The following is a 15,155-nucleotide window of genomic DNA, read 5'->3' as shown; positions in this document are numbered from 1 at the left end:
CCTTTTCTGCCATGCGGCACACTGCATGAGTGAGCAGGAGTCTCAGTGACTGAGGAGAAAGGGGCTCCTCCCTGCCAATAAAGGCAGACTCTGACAGCCTGGATATTTCAATCCTGTTTTCTCCCTTTTGTTTTTCTTCAAATTTGCTCTGGGGCAGGGAGAAGATGGTCTGCCTGCAGCTGGAGAGGCAGACAAAATCTGAGGGTTTCTCAGAAGTGGAACCAAACCTTCCCTGCCTCTGGTGGAGGCAAATAAATCAGACTGTCAGAGACTGCATACAGCACAGTATCCAGTGTCATGGATCCATGGACCTCATTACTCCAAGCAAGGACATTTTTATACATACACAAGTTAGGAAAATGTTTGTAACAAAGCTGTGTCTATGAATGTGTCTTCACAGCTAGCAAGCTCGTGTTGTAACTTGAGTGTTACCCTAAGTAGGCACATGTCCAGACGCAAACATCTCTAACTGGGGAGTGCTGTTGATGTTCCAGCTGCTATTGTAGTGGGGATGCATCAGTTTCAGTTACAAGAACTCAGCAGCAGCTAATCCAATTGCTCTGCTAATCCAATCAGTCTGTAATTCCAGTGCTGTTTTTTGAAGTGTGGGTGTTCTCATTTGAGCTAGGCTAGCTGCAGTGCAGTAACTTGGGTGTGCTAACTCGATTTTAACTGTTGCAGTGACGACAAGCCCTAAAACAGTATGACCATCATACTGTTCTCATCTGAGCTCTGTGAATAAGCCATTCGTGACTTCTCATGAACACAAAGCCTGCTTGATTTTGTTAAAGATTTATTGACCAAGGTTTAGAAACACAAAGAACAACAGGGATGAGAAGAGAAATGGATAGAAGCAAAAGAAAGATAGGAGAACACTGTATTATCTCGAGATCTTCTTTCTCATGTTCCTTTCTGGTTTCCCCTGCTCTCCTTCGTGGTTGGTGCCATTGCCTGGGTTAGAATGTCAAAGTAGGTTAGCTTTTGCTAGGATTTTGTCAGTATGGTTTCACTGCTTCCTTGGAAGATCTCCACTGAATTCTAGAATGATCTACTGGTATCTCAAGAAGCCATTATTACTGAACTATATAGTAACTCCACCTTGAATCCTGAATGTAAGAGCTCCAGTGTCCTAATGTATAATAAAATAGAATTGGGGCCATAGAGAAGCAGTCCCAAAGACAATGGCAACTGTTGATCACACAAAGAAACCATAGGAACAACTGTATTCATGTTCTTAGGTGTCTTGATAAATAGATGCCTCTTTGAAATACTGGTGGAAATTAAGTCCTAAACAGTTACCCTCTGACTTTCCATGCTACTGTAGGTTGGGGCTTTTAAGAAGTTGCAGTAAGGATTATACACTACCAGACCACTAAGAAATGAGTACTAGAGAGTATCTACGTAGCATGCTTCATTCAACTATCTCCAAAGCCATTTTCTGACTTTAAGTAATTGTAATTGAATCTTACACAGAGATTTATAGCTTGCTTTTTGAGTGGTATCATGGTGAGGTGATTTTCAGGCCCATGTGTTTTTTGGACTGGGCTACAGAATGAGTCAGTGGTGGAGAGAGGAATAAAATGTAAGTGTACACATACCCAGTACTCTTCTCTGTCCATGGGACAATGCTGTGTCTTGCACTTCCGCTGCCACTGAGATATGACTATAAACTGATGTAGAGACTATTCCACTGTTTGTTAGGTTGTTTGTTTATGTAACTGTGTGTCCCGTCTTTTAAGTCTTGCTTTAAAAGCACAGAATGTTGTAATAGGCTTTTCATATGCTCAGAAAAAGCAGTGCTAAAACAACTGAGCTTTCTTGTTACTCTTGCAGATGGGAGGCGGGCTTGTCAGGCTGTATTGCATTTTCCTATTGCTAAACTTTCTTATGTTCTCTTGGAAAAAAATAATTTAATAGACAAAAATCCTGAATGGATAAGTTTACAGTCTCTCAGAAAGGAGTGAGAGCAAAGAAAACAACGTCTGACTCCAAAGGGACACTGGCTCATCAACTAACGACAAGCTTTCTTTCCATTTCTTTTTATCCTGATTTGTTTCTTTGTAGAGACAAGGGAGTGAGGTAGTATCTTTTACTGGATCAGCTTCTGTAGGTGAAAGAGACAAGCTTTTGAGCTTCACAGAGCTCCTCTTCAGGCTGTAGTTTGTCTTGCTCAGCAGCCAGTGCACTTTCTGGATAGATCTCTGCTAACTGGTTAAAACACACATCTTGAATCTTTCAGTGCTTAATCAATTTAATTTTTGGGTGTAGTCAGTGTTTTCTACAAGTTGAAATGGAGGAAATCCTCCCCCCCCGCCTTATTTTTCTGGATTTGTTTATACTGGACTGTGCACTGTGATTGTTAACATTGTGGATGGAGCTCTGAAAGGAGAACTGTTAAGAACCCTTATTTCCTTTCATTCATATATTGTTAATTAAATCTTGTTTCATTTTAATGAGAACTGTTGCGATGTGAATATGTCCTGTGAGTCCAATATCCTGAGAACACAGCAATTTGCATGTAGTTAATGCCTGAGAATTAGAAGGAAACCTTCTGATTCCTTATATTAGTGGCTCCCCAACCTTAAAACCTGATTTACAGTGTCTTGAGATGTTGAAATCCAGCTCAGGTCAGCAATAATACTTAACATTTATGTAGTGTTATACAAACATTAGTTGTCTGACAGTTACTAACAGGTGGCTATTTTATAACCTGTGTGAAGTTTGATGGTATCAGTCCAACTCCCAGTGGTCAGGTTTCTATACTGCATAAATAACCACCACTAATGTTACTAATTTTGACCCCCAACAGGCCACCTTTGCCACGAAGTCAAGAATTGAATAGAATTGGAAACTGAACTTGCCTCTTCACTAAAGGAGGTTTCTACAGCCTATCTCCGGGGTTGTCAATCATATAATCTCTCTCAAGTGTTACATTCACACAAATGTTTTAGAGGGGGGAAAAAGGCAAAGTAAAACAATAGTCTATTGATCAAGTTTCAAGTATACACACAGCATCTGTGTGATAACTAGCAGCCTGCTTCAGAGCTGCTTATCACATATACACTCAGTGCTACTTGTTCGCTGACCATGGGTTTCTAGGCTATGAGCCACAGCAGCAGAGCATTCATGGCACCCAGGGTTACAAAGGCAGGTAGTGACACCGCCTCTCATTGGTTGGGATTGCACCCTAGAACATGACAGCCATCTTCTGTCATGCTAGTGTTGTGTTGTGCAGTTGGTCTCAGGATCAGGTGAAAATCTGAGAGAAGGAGGACAGGAGGAAGATGGGGACGGGGAAGGAAAAGAACACATGAGGGAAGGGAAGACCGAGCACGAACTCGTGTATCAGGCTGGTGTTTCTCTGATCTAATGGTGAATCAAGTGTTCTCACCAGTGAGTTGATCTCGATTTTACAATGGTCAAGGCTCACCAACAAAGGACAGAGTCTCTGGAGTGAAGCAGAGGCCGGTTGGCCTCTCCCCAAGGAATCCTCCAAGAGTCTGTTTAAGAAGTATCTCTTCTTAAAACTCCGGGGCAGGGGAGGTGATGGGTGGAATAGGCTACCTCCTCATTATTTTGTTCACGAATTAGGCCTATTTTCCGACATACCAATTTTGGTCCATTGATATTTGATTCTATTCTCCCATGGTTTATTGGTCACAGTCCTGTCACAGACCTTAAGTTGCTTCAGAAGCCCTTTTTGTCTGGAGTAATCTAGCCTTTCTGTCTCCTTTCCATACTGGTGTTCTGCTTCTATATAAGCATTTAAATTATTACAGGCTATTAGAGCATTCTGTGCTCCAACTGTTGACCTTACAGTTAGGGTGGATTTGCTAGGTAGGCCTAAATTACTACAACAGTGGATCCAAAACCTAGTTATACATATGCATATGAGGAAGGCAGGTGCCATAACATTGGTAAGAGGTATAGCTGATCACTCTTATTTTTCTGGAGACTCTTTGGCCTTCAGAACTGGTTTAGTCATGGGAATCTGTTTCAGATATCATCTTGGTATCCGTGTATTGTAAGATATGTCTGACTTCACCTGGGGCTTAACAAATTTGGATTGCCTATTCTACTTCAGGGATGTGATATTTGTTACAAAGTATTGCATGCAGTCATGAGCATGCAGCACTCATTCATTATTATCAATCTTTAGTTAGTACTACTGGCTTCTCTGCACTGTGCCACTGAACTCTCTGGTCTTAGTCTACGTCATTTGATTTGTGTGATCACCGACTTCTGCTTTTGGACCCTTTCTCTCTGAGTTCTCATTCTGCAGTGGCCAAGACATCTTTTCGCATGGTCAGTTTTACAATGTTTTCAATCTCTTAATTTTCCCCCTAAATCCTATTCCCTGATCCGTTTTCTCTGCATTTGGGGAGAGTATGTCGCTATATTCTGGTTTCCAATATCCCACATTTTCATTCCATGTTTTCCTCCCTGTGTGGCTCTTTCCACTTCACTGGAACGTGTGCCCGTATTTAGGATTAATAACATCCATTTATAATTTAGGTCTTTATTTGGTTTCTAAGCTTTTTTCTTGTAAACATTCTGAAGTTAAAGTTGAAATTCCTCAGTTTTGTTGAACCAGCTATGTATATTAGTGCGTGTGGTCTAGAAACACAATTTGTGCTTCCAGCACCATTTTTTAGGTTGGCTAAATATTCTTTGCAGAAGTTAGATTGTTTTCAGCTGTAATGACAAGAACTCCATGGCCTCAGCAGTATTTTACAAGAAGTTAGAAATGCTCTTTTTATTTTTTCCCATAAAGAGCTCCTTAATATCCCTTGTTGTCTTTAAAATGGTGTGGACTTACTCCACATGATGCAGCTTTCTTAGTTTTACAACATTAGTACCCTTTAAATGCTTTTCTTTTGGGCCTTTGCTCCTTACATCAGACTGAAAAAAAATCTCTCTAGCCTCCTCAATAATAGATGTTTTATGCTTATCAAGCTAGATCTATCTTACCGAATGAAATGATTTATGCTGGCTTCTTCTCTGTCTTCATCTCTGTGCACTGGAGCATCTGGATGCCAAATGCTAAGAAACCATCAGAAATTACAGTTCACCTTTTTGTTTCCAGTCCCTTACTTGTGCTCTTTGTGACCTGCATTTTGTGTAAAAGCAAAAGGGTTAACGCACAGTTCTTCACCAGATGTCATAGCAGTACCAGGTAGCCTGTTAGTGATGACTTAGTTTACATGCAAAGGAAGCTGAGAAAACAATCACTCCAGCTCATAAAATTTGCTGACAAATTGAATAAAACACTCCATTTACCTCTGAATATGCTCTGGTGTATTTATTGCCTTTACCTTGTCCTTCAATTTGTCTATAGGGTCATGATTTAATGTCTTGTTCTTATGGCAGTTTTTGCTTGATACTAAATTATTTTTAAGATCAGTTTCTGAGAATCATTTAAGGCTGTATGGTTTTGCTGACACCATGGCTGGGAAGAACAAAGGGAGTCTTTATTTTAAAAATATTCAAATATTCAAACGAGAACTTTGAAGGCCGAAGTGGAGAAGGGTTCCATGTGAACAGCAGTTGAACATGGGTCAGTTGGTCCTAACAGATAGGCAAGCGCTGTTCCGAAGGGAAGCATCGGGCCCATACCCGGCCTTCGCTGGCAATGAGAGCCGCAGGGGCTACACCGCAATGAGAATGAGGGCCGCTGCGATGTGCCTTGAAGCCTAGGGTGCGGGCCTGGGTGGAACCGCCATAGGTGCAGATCTTGGTGGTAGTAGCAAATATGCAAACGTTTATTTTAAAAAGTTATTGAAAATCATCCTTGCTCAAACAAAAAGTAATGGAAATTGCTTTCCTTATAAGATGAACATTTCTAAATATGATATACCATATATCAGTGTTTCTCAGCCTTTCTGATACCAGGGACTGGCTTGCTGCCTTCCTAAAGTGTGTCAGGAACCAGTGCCAGTCTTCAGACCCGTCACTGAGGAAAAACTGCCCTATATTACTGCCTACTATCTCTGTCTCATTTTATAGACTTTGTGGTATGAGTTTGGTTCTTATCTAGTTTGTGAATGGCTTCCAGAGTCTTGGAAAGTTTTGTTTCCTGATTTTCTCATATGCATCTCTTGGTGTTAGATGAGAAATCCATTCTTATATTGTTGATCTAGAATGGGGTGGGCAAACTTTTTGGCCTGAAGGCCACATCGGGGTATGGAAATTGTATGGTGGGCCATGAATGCTCATGAAATTGGGGGTAGGGGTGTGGGAGGGTGTGAGAGCTCCAGCTGGGGGTGTGGGCTCTGGAGTGGGGCCAGAAATGAGGCGTTAAGGGCGCGGGAGGGGGCTCTGGGTTGGGGTGGGGGGTTGAGGGCTCTGGGGTGGGGCTCTGATGAGAGGTTTGGGGTTCAGGAGGAGGCTCCAGGCTGGGACTGAAGGGTTTGGAGGGCGGGAGGGGGATCAGGGCTGAGGCAGGGAGTTGGGGTATGGGGGAGGGGTGTGAGGGCTCCGGCTAGGGGTGTGAGCTCTGGGGTGGGGCCAGAGATGAGGGGTTTGGGGTGCAGGAGTGTGCTCCGGGCTGGGACCAATGGGGTTCAGAGGGCTCTGGGCTGGGATTGAGGGGTTCTGAGGGCGGGAGGGGGATCAGAGCTGTGGCAGGGGGTTGGGACTGGGATGGGGGACTAAGGGGTGCAGGCTCTGGGCGGTGCTTACTGCAAGCAGCTCCTGGAAGCATGTCCCCCCACCGGCTCCAAGATTCATGGCCAATGGGAGCTGCTGGGGCAGCGTGCAGAGCCGCCTCGCCACACCTCTGTGTACTATGTAGGAGCTGGAGGGGGTCATGTCTGCTGCTTCCTGGGAGCCGTGCGGAGCAGGACAAGCCCCCAACCCTACTCCCCAGCTGGAATGCCGGAGTGGGGCAAACCCCCGACCAGACTCCCTGACGGGAGCTAAGGGCCAGATTAAATGGTCTGATGGGCTGGATGGCCACAGTTTGCCCAGCCCTGATCTAGAATTATCTTTGCAGTGTTTTGGAGAGTTTGTCTTGAATCAGTATTCCTGATCCGAACATCCATGCACTGTATGGAATTCAAAAAACTAGATCTCTAGGGTGGGATGTTCTAAAATACTCACTATGGGCGTAACTTTCTCCCATTAAAGTCAATGTGAGTTTTATCAATCTCTGTGGGCAGAGTTAAATTGGTACGTATAAAAATCCCATCAGCGGTCTTGAGCGTAATATTCTTTTTTCATTACTAATCTTAGAGATCTATTTCATTATAGATTTCTTTACTATTTAAAGGTCTTGAACACACACACACACACACACAAAATTGGTGACCTTCTTCCTATTTCTGCTGAATGACTGAAGAATATTGTCTCAGAATTTCCTGCACGATGACACAATTACTGGGAGTTCAATCCCAATGTGGATTATTGCAGGTTGATGCTGTCTGTCTGGAAAGTTGGCAAGAAAATATCTGGAGGTGTTCTAGGGTTGCCAACTTTCTAATTTCTGAAAACCGGACACTACAGCAGGAGAGCTAGAATCTTCACCCACACTGGTCTTTGGTGAGGAAACAGAGATCTGGATTGTAGACTGTTCCAGCAGGCAGAATGAAAAGTGCCTCTGTCTTCTACATCATAAAGAAGGTATGCGTCTTCATCTGATAACCATTCTGCAAGTGCCTCACCTGCATTATCATTACTGCTATAGCCCCACATCATGTTAGCTATTGAAATCACCAACATATATAGCTGGGTGATAGGCTGTGGATAATGGGGGAGAAGGCCAGTCTATATTTAGAAGTTTATACACATTGACCACCATTATCTTGGAGATTCTTATTGATATAGTGAGGGTTCTGGTGTTGCTCTTGGCATCTATCATGTCATAATCCTTGATGCCTTGCTTGATGTATGTGGCAAGGCTGTGTTTTGAGTGATGGAGGGAGACAACGAGATCATAGCCAGCAATACTGCAGTGTGATTCTTGGATGATATCTTTTGATATGGGTTTCTCACAGGGCAATGACATTGATCATGTTGTCTTGCATAATGTGAGCTAGGTATTCACTTTTAGATTGTAATATATCTTCAGTGTTCAATTGGCAAATTTGTTGAGCTACGCCTCTTAAAGTGGCTCTGGCAGGAGTTGCTTTTTGCAGACTATTTCCATTGCTGTTCAATCTGGGATTTTGTGGAGCCATATTTGGATGCCATTTTGATGACATTGTTTGTGCCTTAGCATGTAACAGGGCAGACTACAAGAAGATTATCTGTTTTGATATGGTCTTGTCTACCTATCTTCTGTGCCTGTTGACTTCAGTTCTCTCCAGTCTGATTTCAGTTTTATATAATTTTATTACATTCGTCAAGAGGAATTAATAAATCAAGACTGTATTCCACTTAGCTCTTTCTTGAAGGCTAATATTTGACAACTATTTCCCTACAAAATCCAGTTTCTTGGGTGCAGAAGTTTGTATTCATCAAGTTTTGCACTTCAGGTATAGAATAACTTGTACACTTGAATTGACCTAGAATAGATGGACTTCAGATGCTAGAAATTGGTTGTGTTGAAAACATGCTGTTGTGGTCACATCACACCACCTTTAGGCTAAGCTGTCAGAAATGCAGAAGGAATGAATTCCAGATACATTCATGTAACTGCTTGAGCCCACAACATATCTTACCTAAATTAGTCTACAGAAGCAAGCACGTGTGGATCTGACCACATAACTCTGCTCCACAAGAAGAAAAAAAATGATTTCATATGCACTAAAAATTAAAGATTGTTTGAGTGTCAAAGTTTAGGTCTGTATCCAAACTTCTCCCAAGGTTGAGGGATGTTTGGGCCCATCTTTATGTAACCCTTCTGTGAAGTGGAGTCGGCAGCAGCAAGGAACAGGTTCAAGGTCTAGGGGTTTCTCTTAACAGAAAACAGAACTGGCTTGAGCCCCCACCCAGTAATGTGGGAAAATTAATCATCATCCCTGGGCACCTCCTGAGAGGCAATACTTCCCCTCTCGCAAGCACGAGTCTGTGTGCAACAAAATAAAACTTTAAAAGGGAAAATGGGACCCAATGCTAATTCATTAGGAAAAACACCACAACCACAATTCAAAAGCATGTGACCATAGGCAAACACCCACCCCACAGTGCATTGGGCAGTGTCCTTTGCCTCTGTTTCTCACTTTGTGATGTGAAAGTCCAACAAATGAATGTCTCTTTAGACCCCACTCTCCTTCTCTCTGTGGCACCCCACTAACAGCTGGCAGTCCTTGGTTAGGGGTGTTGTGGGACAATGGAGCAGATTGTGGCACATCTTGGGACAGTGCCAAATGTCATGATGCATTGCTTTCTGTCCCAGCACTCCATGGGCTTCTAGCTTTCTTTAATGACATTTTTTCAATGGCCCTTCTTTGCTGTGCACCCCGGCATCTTTGTGAGAAGGGATGTATCCCGCACTGCTCTCCTATGCTCTGTTAACTGTCCATGAAGACATCGTGGATGGCAGTGCAGTTAGCTGTGAAATTCCTGACTGAAGAAGACACCTGACATTCTGCTTGATATGAATAGGAGCAACTTTAGATTGCTTTTGGCATTCACAGAGTAGGTGCGTAGGGTAGACCGTTTGTTTCATGTGTCCAAAAGCAAGCACTGAATGGTGGGATCATATTGTCCTGCAGATGTGGAATGACGAGCAGTGGCTACAGAACTTTTGGATGCGGAAAGCCACCTTCCTGGAACTGTGTGTGGAGCTTATCCCAGACCTGCGGTGCAAGGACACCAGAATGAGACCTGCCCTTTCGGTAGAGAAGCACGTGTTAATTGCTGTGTGGAAGCTGGTAACTCCAGACTGCTACCAGTCGGTCGCGCATCAATTTGGAGTGGGGAAGTCGACCGTTGGGGCTGTGTTAATGCAAGGGTGCAGGGCACTAAATTGCATCCTTCTATGAAGGACCATGATTCTGGGAAAGGTGCGTGAAATAGTGGATGGCTTTGCAGAAATGGGTTTCCCTAACTGTGGAGGGGTGATGGATGGCACAGACATTCCAATTTTGGCACCAGACCACCTTGCAACAGAGTATATCAATAGAAAGGGGTACTTCTCCATGGTGGTGCAGGTGCTTGTGGATCACCGTGAGCGTTTCACTGACATCAACGTGGGGTGGTCTGGGAAGGTGCTTGATGCACACATCTTCAGGAACACTGGCCTGTACAGAAAGTTGCAAGCGGGGACTTTCTTTCCTAACTAGAAGATTACAGTAGGGGGTGTTGAAATGCCCATAGTGATCCTGGGGGGGACCCTGCATATCCCTTACAGCTGTGGCTCATGGGACACCTGGAAAGCAGTAAGGAGCAGTTCAACAACAGGCTCAATAGCTGCTGGATGACAGTTGAATGAGCCTTTGGTAGATTAAAGGCACTCTGGTGATGCCTTTGTGGCAGGTTAGACCTCACTGAGGATAATATACCTAAGGTTATAGCTGCATACTGTATGAATAATCTCTGTGAAGCTAAGGGTGAAAGGTTTGCTCGGGGGTGGGGGGGCAGTGCTGAGGCAGACTGCTTGGCTGCTGATTTTGAGCAGAGGAGTCCAGGGGGGGACTATTCAAATCAGGGAGGCTTTGAGGCAGCACTTTGATGATGACCACAAGTAACGCATATCTCTCAGTTGCTTCAATGTTGCATGACAGTTTTCCAAAGGGGTAATGGTGGCATTGTAATAAAGTGATTAAAATGCCTGCTCATGTATTGGCAACGCCTGCAATCTCACCTTGTAGAAAAAAAATAAAGATGATTTACCATTATAAAAGTTTGCTTTTATTGCACAAGAAACAGCACACACAAACACAGAGATGCTTGGCAGGAAAGGAGGAACCAGGGAAGGGCAGACTTTCACAGCTGTGTGTAGGTCCAGCTATCATTGTGAAAGTTGTCCAAAGCAGGTGGAGTGGAGGGGGAACAGAGAAGTCCCAGAAGGTGGAAAGGAATGTGCTGGCGGAGTTGGGGGGTGGGGCATGGAAAAGAGTTCTGAATGTGCTGCAGTGGAGGCTGAGCATGGATATGCTCAGTCTGCAGCATTATTAAGGACATCCGCATCTGCGTTTGCTCCTCCATTACTTTAAGCATCCGCTCAGTAGCGTTCTTAGCAAGCGTAAAAAGCGACAAAGAGTCCTGTGGCACCTTATAGACTAACAGAAGTATTGGAGCATAAGCTTTCTTGGGTGAATGCCCACAGACGTCTGATGAAGTGGGTATTCACCCACGAAAGCTTATGCTCCCATACTTCTGTTAGTCTATAAGGTGCCACGGGATTCTTTGTCGCTTTTTACGGATCCAGACTAACACGGCTACCCCTCTGTGTGTGATTCTCTTTTCTATCCTGCCGTTTGGCTTCCCAGCACTACTTTTGTTCCCTTTTTTCTGCATTGGAGCTCTGCAGGGACTTCCCGGAACATGTCTTCTTTGCTGCATCTTAAGTGCTTTCTTATCTGGTGGAGATCCTCGGCCAGGGTGTGTGGGGTGTTCCTGAAGGCCACATCTGGTGAAGCACAGGGGACAATGCACAGAAACAGGATTGTTAAATTCATGCACAGCATTGAAACATTTCTGTTTAAATACACCTTTTGCAACATTGCCATCGCTTTCTCACTGACCCTCGCCAGGCACACATCTCTGTGAACACCCAAAGCATAGTGAGTGTTGGCAGGGGAGTGGGATGGGGGGAGAGGGTGGCAGCGCTCCACCTGGGGAAAGGGCATACACTCTTTGCAAGGGTCATTTTGCAGCATTTTAGGGAACAAATGCTAAAATTCTCCCACACTTTTCCACAGGTGAGAGTAATTCTACCAGACCTCTCATTGCTAAGGGTAAGCAGGGAAATGAGGGTACTCCATGCTTGTGGCTTCTGTCCTGCTCCCTATGTTGCTTGCCTTTGCACCGCTTTGGTCCCTGCACAAGTGATTGCTGAATGGCATGGGAAAGTTTCCTACAGTGGGGGAAGGAACAAAGCTGCTCTGCCACGGAACATTTGGCAGAGGATTATTGAGTACCTCCAGGAAACTTTCCTGGAGATCTCTCTGTAGGATTCCTGTGTGAGATCTCAGCGTGTATCCACACCCTGTTCTGCCGTACCGATTTAACTACACAGGGAAATGTTCAGCTCACAGAAACATAGCCAGTGTCCCACATTTCTACACCCTGAACCCACCTCCGCACTACACAAGCTGCAGCCACTTACCAGGAGTCTCATCTGCTTCTTGCTCGCCGCAGGACTGGCTAGATACCTCTGGAGGGGAGAACAGTTCCTGGCTGCCTGCCCCACCGGGAGCTGCACATCCTGATCTAACTCCACCTTTTCATCAATAACGTCATTCTCCAGGTTGGGTCCTCTTTGCGCCGCCTCCCTGCCCTCTGAAGTATCCACGGGGCTCTTGGTGATGGAGTCACCACTGAAGATAGCATCCAGTTCCTTATAGAACCAAAAGGTCTTAGGTGAAGCACCTGAGCAACAGTTCGCCTTCCTCACCTTATGGTACGCCTGCCTCAGCTCCTTTATCTTTGCTCTGCACTGCAGTGTGTCCCCATCATACCCCTTTTCACACAAGGCTCAAGAAATCTGCCTGCAGGTATCCCAATTCCTGCCACTCAACCCCAGCCTCCTCTCCCATATACTGAGCAGATCCAGCAGCTCTGCAGTGGTCCAAATGGGAGAGTGTTTGCTGTGATAACCCGCCATGGTCACCTGGGAAGATGCGATGAGACCTTTCCATGCCGAGCAAACAGGAAATGGAATTCCAAAAATTCCCAGGGCTTCTAAGGGGGAGGGGCGGATTGTTGTTTACCTGGCTGCAGGGCAGTGGAGTTCAAACTGCTGACCAGAGTGGTCAGGATGGGCATTGTGGGACACTTCCTGGAGGCCAGTTAAACCGATGAAATGAAGCGTGGTGTCTACGCTTGCACTTTGTTGACAAAAATGTAGAGGAAAAAGATGTAAATCTCTCATGAGGGTGGATGTATTGTTGCCAAAACCAGGCATTCTCCCTGACAAAAGTCACCTTGGAGTGCATATGCACTCAATGTTTGGGTCGACAAACTGCAGTTTTGGCGACAAAGCTTGGTACTGTAGACAAGGCCTCAATGTGGACAAGTTACAAAACTTGTGTTTTAGCCCATTTGAAACCTGGGAATCCTCCTTTATCAATGAGGTGTGGCATACATCTACATCACCAGTAAAATCAAGAGCATGGACGTCAAATTGGAACATTATTAGGTGGGATAATTTGTAGAGGTTTTTGGCCCCCTCTCATTCTACTACACTCCCATCCTGTCAACACTATGACTGGGAATATAAAGGCCTAAAAATTGGGAAATTCAAGTTGTTTAATCTTGTAGCAACCCTAACTCAATTCAATTTAAACATGTATGTGCTATTGAATTTCTGCAATGCTAGCATGACCTCATGTATTTTGAACACATCGGATGTTCATTTCCATGTCAATATAAAATAGATGCAGAATCATATAAAACAAACAAAACTGCACCCTGTGGACTCTATACCTTGTATACTTAAAAGCAGAATAGTATATAAACTGACTCTAATTTCAAAATCTGGGGTAGGGCTAAAATTATTGTCTTATATATAGAACAAAACTTCAAAAGTTGCTTGATTCATTAATGAATCAAAATACAATTATATAGTGAAATATGTTTAATAAACTCAATCTCAGTCTGATTCAAAATTATTTCCATTTGTAACTAATTTTTGGAAGGCCATGCTGTCAGGAGTTTCCAATTACTTACTGTGGTGTACACACCTAAGAGATTGTGATACCTACCCCGAACAAGACAGCAGTTTACATTTGTAAACACTTTTGCTATGTAAAGTAACTCAGCAATAGAGAGAGCTTGCTGTCTCAAGAAGCCCTTGTTGTTGTTGTTAGTCTATTATCGTTCTTGTTATCAAAATAAAAAAATTCTTATTTCATTTTGAGCTAAAAGTATATGCTTTGTTGTTTGTGTAGGGAAACAATACACTTTTCCTAATAGAAAAATGTTGTGTCTTTTGTAATGGATTGTTTTGTTCTTCAGGATCTTATTGTTCTACCAAAGACATAGCAGGGTGAAGTTTCTGTAAAACATGTTCTTTGTTAAATCTGTTTTCAGCTACCCACTATGCTGCAGTCTTGCATCTAGAGCTGGTTGGGAATTTTTCAATTAGATGTTTTTCCAGCAAAATGATGAAACATCAAAACTGAAACTATAGGATAAGGTAAGCTTAGACCAGTTTCTTGACTCAAAAAAAAGTTTTGAAATTGTCAAAACATCCCTTATTAGCGCATATTATATCCACATTTTCTTCAGTTTACACCCTGTGCAGCCATATTGGAGCCAATTAGATTGTTAGACAGAATTTGACATCATGTGCTTGATCTGTCTGTCCTCTCCCACCTTCCTCTTCTTCCATCTGGTATTTGTTTTCATGAGATGGATTGATGAATTTATCTAAAATGTGGAAGCATATTTAGGTCATGTCAGACACATCAGCACTGTCAATGATATTTGAACAGATCAAGTATACATGCAACAAAGAATGATCAAGAAGAATCATCTTAATAAAGGTTTAAAGGATGATTTTGCAATCCATGAATGAACTGTTTTGTAGCAGTACCAATAGCAAGATTCTAACAAAATAGAAAATTTTAGAATTAAAATCCGTGTCAGTAATGGAAAGGAATGATTGCATGTTCCTATGGCAAAGGGAAAAAAATGTTTGAATAGGAGAAGACTGGTAGATAGCACATGCTGTTGGATCTCTGTCCTATAGTGGTTGTGATAATTGCCTGATTATTTTGAGAATCGGTACACAAATCCCAACACAAACTTTATCATATATCAAATTTAGAGCTCTATGCAAAAAATCTGATTTTAAAAACAAAATCTGATAATTCACAATTTCAAAAAAGAGGAAAAAAATCTCAGCTGATCACTTAGTTCTTAGAGACAATCCTATTGAACATGTAAACTTACACACACTTCTTGAAGGAGTGAAAATGTTGGCTGTGTGTCTGTATGGAAGGAACAGTCTGCTTTATCTCTGCCATCCCATATTCTCTGTGACCCAACTGAATAATGACTGTTTCCTGGTGATTTCCCCTCTGCCCCATCCCTACTCCTCCTTT

At 43.3% G+C, this 15,155-nt stretch overlaps 1 protein-coding gene and 1 long non-coding RNA gene across 2 annotated transcripts in view; one reads left to right on the top strand and one right to left on the bottom strand.

The window, feature by feature from the left end:
- LOC123361683 (ABI family member 3 binding protein) overlaps positions 1-15,155 on the top strand; it is a 409,913-nt gene that overhangs the window by 31,050 nt on the left and 363,708 nt on the right. The window lies entirely within an intron of this gene.
- On the bottom strand, positions 905-7,133 carry LOC123361688. Its single transcript, XR_006576194.1, has 3 exons — positions 7,102-7,133; positions 4,972-5,110; positions 905-951 (listed from the first exon to the last, which is right to left on the bottom strand). It is a non-coding gene; the product is annotated as an uncharacterized LOC123361688 (long non-coding RNA).

This window comes from Mauremys mutica, chromosome 1, assembly GCF_020497125.1.
Source record: "Mauremys mutica isolate MM-2020 ecotype Southern chromosome 1, ASM2049712v1, whole genome shotgun sequence".
Classification (NCBI taxonomy): Eukaryota; Metazoa; Chordata; order Testudines; family Geoemydidae; genus Mauremys; species Mauremys mutica.
The sequence above is the reverse complement of the archived record's forward strand: the minus strand, read 5'-3'. Positions and strand labels throughout refer to the sequence as shown.